This window comes from Propithecus coquereli, unplaced genomic scaffold, assembly GCF_000956105.1.
Source record: "Propithecus coquereli isolate 6110/MARCELLA unplaced genomic scaffold, Pcoq_1.0 Scaffold125, whole genome shotgun sequence".
Classification (NCBI taxonomy): domain Eukaryota; kingdom Metazoa; phylum Chordata; class Mammalia; order Primates; family Indriidae; genus Propithecus; species Propithecus coquereli.
The window spans coordinates 9,297,812-9,303,486 of NW_012136636.1; the positions used below are offsets into that span (position 1 = coordinate 9,297,812).

The 5,675-nt window shown below is 32.6% G+C and overlaps 2 pseudogenes; one reads left to right on the forward strand and one right to left on the reverse strand.

Annotated features, from left to right (window-relative positions):
* The window catches only part of LOC105805113, a 2,012-nt pseudogene extending 1,757 nt beyond the window's left edge, over positions 1–255 (reverse strand).
* A 67-nt stretch (positions 256–322) lies between these two features.
* The window catches only part of LOC105805114, an 8,970-nt pseudogene continuing 3,617 nt past the window's right edge, over positions 323–5,675 (forward strand).

Consider the following 5,675-nt stretch of genomic DNA (forward strand, 5'->3'; position numbering starts at 1 on the left):
TTAGATAAAAAAAGTAACAAAACCATACTGATCAAATTGCAAAATTTTGTGGGAATTCTAAAAACCAGGTAAGAGCTTGCAGTACACCAAGTGAGCACAACACCAAGAGCCATAAAGAAAGGGAAGAAATGTTTGTTATGTTTACCTACCATGGCCTTTCCTCCTTAATACAACATGTTGTATATCGAAGTAAAATCCCAATTCCCAACTTCTCCCTCAATAGAGAAAGAAAATAGTAATACCTGTGTCTATCATTCTGGGTTTTGAGGGTCCTTCCAAAGACCCCAGTTTCCGTGTCCCATATCACACAGTGCTGAAAGTAATGGTGCTATACCCTAAAAACAGACTGGGTATACTGAAACCAAAGGTAAAAAGTCATTATGGCAGTAGAGAGCTTTCAGTGCCACAAACAGAACAAGTGTAGCAAATGATGACAGGCTCTTAAGATGAAATTGCAGAAAATTGCTTTAACTAAAAAGTAAACACACAATTACACAGAAGAAAAACTTCAGAATGGATTTGAGGTCCCTTAAATCTCTAGTAAAGTGAATTGGTGTCAGAGTCTCCCAGGACAAAGCCACTTTATAAAGTTTGTGAAAGGTGGCTTTTCTTAATGCTCAAATCTCAACTAAAGGTTACAACATACACAAAATTTCAGGGAAATATAGCCCAATTAAAGAAACACTATAAATAATCAGAAATCAGCCATAAAGGAATGGAGAGGTAGAAATTACCTGAAAATATTAAAAATAACCATCTGAATGAGGCTGAATGAGCAATACAAACAACTAAATGCAAATAGGAAAATGACAATATCACAAAAAATAAAATCATAAAAAACGTACATTGTGGAGCTGAAGAATACAATAAGAAATGACTGAGCTATTCTCAAATATAAGAAAAAAGCCATAAAAAATAAAAAAAAACTTACCATACTTCAGCTAGGGTGAGCTGTAACAAGACATTATAAGCAAAGTTATGAAAGTCACACGAAAGAAGAGAATTTGAAAGCAGCAAGAGAAAAGTGATGTGTCATCTATAAGCATGCTCCTATCAGATTATTAGTGAGTTTTTCAACAGAAACTTTCCATGCCAGAAAAAGAGTTGGGTGATATAGTCAAAATGCTAAAAGGAAAACTTCAAAGAAGAAATACTATATCCAGCAAAACTGCCCTTCTAAGTGAAGAAAAACAGAGACATATCAAGATAAGTAGATGCTTAAAAAGTTTATCACCACTACACCTTCCCCACAAGAAATGCAAAGGGACTCCCTTTTACTGAAAATTTAAAAATGCTAGAAAACAACACAAAATCATATGAAAATAAATAAATCTCTTGGAAAGACATACAAGCACACCCAGGTAAAATTCTGTAGTATTAAAATAATGGTGCAGAAAACACCTCTTTAATCATGCTATAAAATTTGAAAACTAAACAGAAAAATAATGCTAAAACTCTATTAATATGTATAGAATATCACAAGATATAATTGATGATATCAATGGTAAAGTTCAGGACAGATGTAATGAGGACAAATTTTTAAATGCAACTAAAGTTATTACCATTTTAAAATATGTTTTTTGTGTTTTTTTTGAGACAGAGTCTCACTCTCTTGCCTGGGCTAGAGTGCCGTGGCATCATCCTAGTTCACAGTTACCTCAAACTCCTGGGCTCAAGCGATCCTTCTGCCTCAGCCTCCCGAGTAGCTGGGACTACAGTCATGCGCCACCATGCCCGGCTAATTTTTTCTATATATTTTTAGTTGTCTGATTCATTTCTTTCTATTTTTAGTAGAGACAGGGTCTCACTCTTGCTCAGGCTGGTCTCGAACTCCTGAGCTCAAACAATCCGCCCGCCTCGGCCTTCCAGAGTGCTAGGATTACAGGCGTGAGCCACCGCCCCGGCCTAAAATATGTTGTTTTGACTATAAGTTTGGTATAATTGCCATGGTAACCATCATTAAAATACTTATTATAGAGATACACTAAAATAATATGAAAGGAGCCAAAGTATATAACTATAAAAATCAGTGAGACACAAAGGAAGGCAGGAAGAGAGGGCAAAAAAGCTGTAAGAATCAAAGAAAACATTTAATAGAAGGCCAATAGTAAGTCCCTTCCTTTCAAAAAATTATGTAAATGTTCATGGCCTAAACTTCACAATCAAAAGATGTAAATTCAATAAAGATAGGGATTTAAGGAAAAAAAAAAAAAAAACAAGATCCAACTATATACTCTTTCCAAAAGACTCACCCTACATCAAACAACAAAAATGGACTAAAAGTGGCATGACAAAAAGATATTGCATGCAAATATTAATCAAATGAGAGCAGGGGAGGTCACAATTAGGCACAATACATTTTGAAGGAAAATGTGTCCTATTTTATAGACTATGTTTTAAGTCAAAACTGTCACAAAAGCCATAGAAGGATATTAAATAATAATAAGTGTTGATTCACTGGGAACCTGTGATTTATTTTTATATTATATATGTAATCTATGCAAAATATATTATATATATGCACATTGTGTGTGTGTATGTGTGTGTGTGTGTGTGTATTCAGGCTTGCCAAATATATAAAGCAAACATTGACAGAATTGAAGCAAGAAATACACAGCAATATAATAATGCTAGGATATTTCAATAACCTCACTTTCAGTAATAAATAATAATGCAAGACATAATATTAATAAGGGAACAATTGAAAGCACTATAAAACAATTATACCTAATAGACATGGAAAACACTCCACACAACAACAGAATACATAGTCTTCTAAATAGCTCATAAAAAAATTCTCCTGGATAGAACAACTATTGGCCAGAAGACCATTGTTTACAAATTTTTAAAAATTAAAATCTTACAAACTGTTATTTATAACCAAAATGGAATGAAATTGAAATCAATAACAAAAGGAAAACCAGAACATCTACAAATAAATGAAAATTAAATGGCACACTTTTGGGTATCGTATTAATCAAGGGTTGGAAGTCTGAATATTATGAAGATGTCCATACTGCCCAAACTGATACACAAATTCAAAGCAATCTCTTTAAAACTATCAATGTCATATTATGCAAAGAAGAAGCAATTGAAAAATTATATGGAAGGCAAAGCACCATGAAAAGCCCAACAACCTTCAAAAAAAGAAACAATGTTGGAGGCATCACACTTTCTGATTTGAAGACGTGTTACAAAGGTACAGTAATCAAAGCAGTTTGCTACTGGCATAAAGGAAGACAACTAGACCAATGAAACGAAATGCAGGACAGACATAAGACCCTTGCATGTATGGTCAAATGAAGACTTATTTGCACATCCATATTTATCACAGCATTATTCACAAAAGCCAATAGGTGAAAACAACCCAAATTTGACTCACAAAATGAATAAGTAAAATTTGGGATATAAAAATAATGGAGTATTACTCAGCTTTTAAAAAGCAGGAAATCTTCTAACATCTACAATAAAGATAAATCTTGACATGCTACATGAAATAAGCCAATCCACCACCAAAAACAGATACTTCATGAATCCAGTTATATAAAATATCTAAAGTAGTTACAGCTTTAGAAACAAAAGAAAAATAGAATAGTGCTGGTAAAGGACCAGAAAATGCACAAAAGAGGTAGCTGTTTTATGTATGTTGAGTTTTAGCTTTGCAAGATAAAAATGTTCTAGTGATATATTTTGCATAACAATGTCAATATACTTAACATCACTAAACTCTAATTAAAATATTTAAGACTCTCAATTTTATGTGTTTTTACATGAACAATAAATACCAAAAATAGATTTTTGAACCTGTTCAAAAATTATCTTCAAATCACACAAATATTTCACACAAAGATAATATATGTTGACCAATGAATATATCTTGAAATTAAGATAATTTTATGACTATTTACCTAGACAGGATAAAATAACCATTGACCGCCAAACAAGAAAAAAATGTACTATTCATACAAAAAATAGGAGTAATATTTATACAGGCAACCAAACACAAAGAAAATTACATTGGCAGTAGATACATAGCAGATTTATCTTTGACTTTTGCCCAACGTGTCTTAAAGTATACAGAGTCAACACTTCCATACAAAATTATAACATATAAATAAAACTAAAAAATTAGTTGACAGATGTGAGGTGGCCTACTTTAGAGCAATAATATTTCACAAAACACATTACTGTCATTCATAGAAAGCACTGATAAGACAATTTTAATCATTAGGTATTTAAATACCAGAGAAACTTCTTTCTATTAATATATTGGTACTCTTCTTACACAAAGTGAAAGGCTGCAGCAATCCAGCTTTCAGAAACAAAGAAAAGTCTTACAGTTCTAAATACAGAAACAACATTGTGAAATGTGTTGTGAAACTGATGCATAAAATGAACAATTAGGAATAAACTACATTATCATGCAGATAAAGGTTGATTCCAAGTGGATGGAAATTCTATTTACATTCAGTAAACTGAAACATACAAACCAATCATTTTAGTAAATGTGGCATGAATACTAATTATCTAATTCAGCTTTTATAAAACATAAATTCAAGTATGTTATTTCAGAACTTCTTAAAGTTCTCGATTATTACATGCATAATATAAAATGATATAATTTGTCCTATTAATAACAAAGTGAGGGATATAAAGAGGTATGGTTTTTCAATTAAATTAACTTCTTATGAGACTAAAGTATATTGTTATAACTTTAAGATGTAACCTTAAGATGTACCTGTACTCTTTATTTCTCAAGGTGTTCAGAAAGAAATTATCTACAGAAGTCATGGCCAGGCGTGGCACCTCACGTCTGTAATCCTAGCACTCTAGGAGGCTGAGGCAAGAAGACTGCTTGAGCTCAGGAATTCGAGACCAGCCTGAGCAAGAGAAAGACCCCATCTCTACTAAAAATAGAAAAATACGCCACATGTTGTGCTGTGTGCCTGGAGTCGCACCTACGAGGGAGGCTGAGGCAGGAGAATCACTTAGTATCAGGAGTTTGAGGGTGCAGTGAGCTATGATGATACCACTGCATTCTATGCATCCTACTTGGAGTGACAGAGCAAAACTCTGTCTCAAAGAAGAAAAAAAAAGAAGTTATGCTAAAGAAAATGAGAGAGGAACCAAAGCACATAACTGCAAAATCAGCAAAACAAAAATGAAGGCGATAAGAGAAGAAATGAGGGATGTCTAGAAGACATGAAGAGTGCCTTCATTTCTTTCAGTAACTACTTTAAATATAAATGGATTAAACTCTTAAATCTAAAGAAGATATTATGGCTGAATGGATTAAGAATAATTGACTTTCTACAATATTATGTCCACAAGAGACTTATTTTAGCTCTAAGGAGTCAAGTATGCTGAAAACAACAGATGAAAAAAAATCCACACAAGCAGTAATCACCAGTAGGGTGCAATGGCCATAATTATAACAGACAAAATACACTTTAGGTCAAAATTATCACGAGAAACAAAAATCAATGTTAAATGATGACAGCATAGGTCCACTTACCAGGAACCTATAACAGTAATATATATAACACACAGAATATGTTTACTATACATATAAAAATATATAAACACATATATGGGTTATATATGTTATATAATTTATGTTATATAATATGTACATTACATGTATATACAACATCAGGGATTCCAAATATATGAAA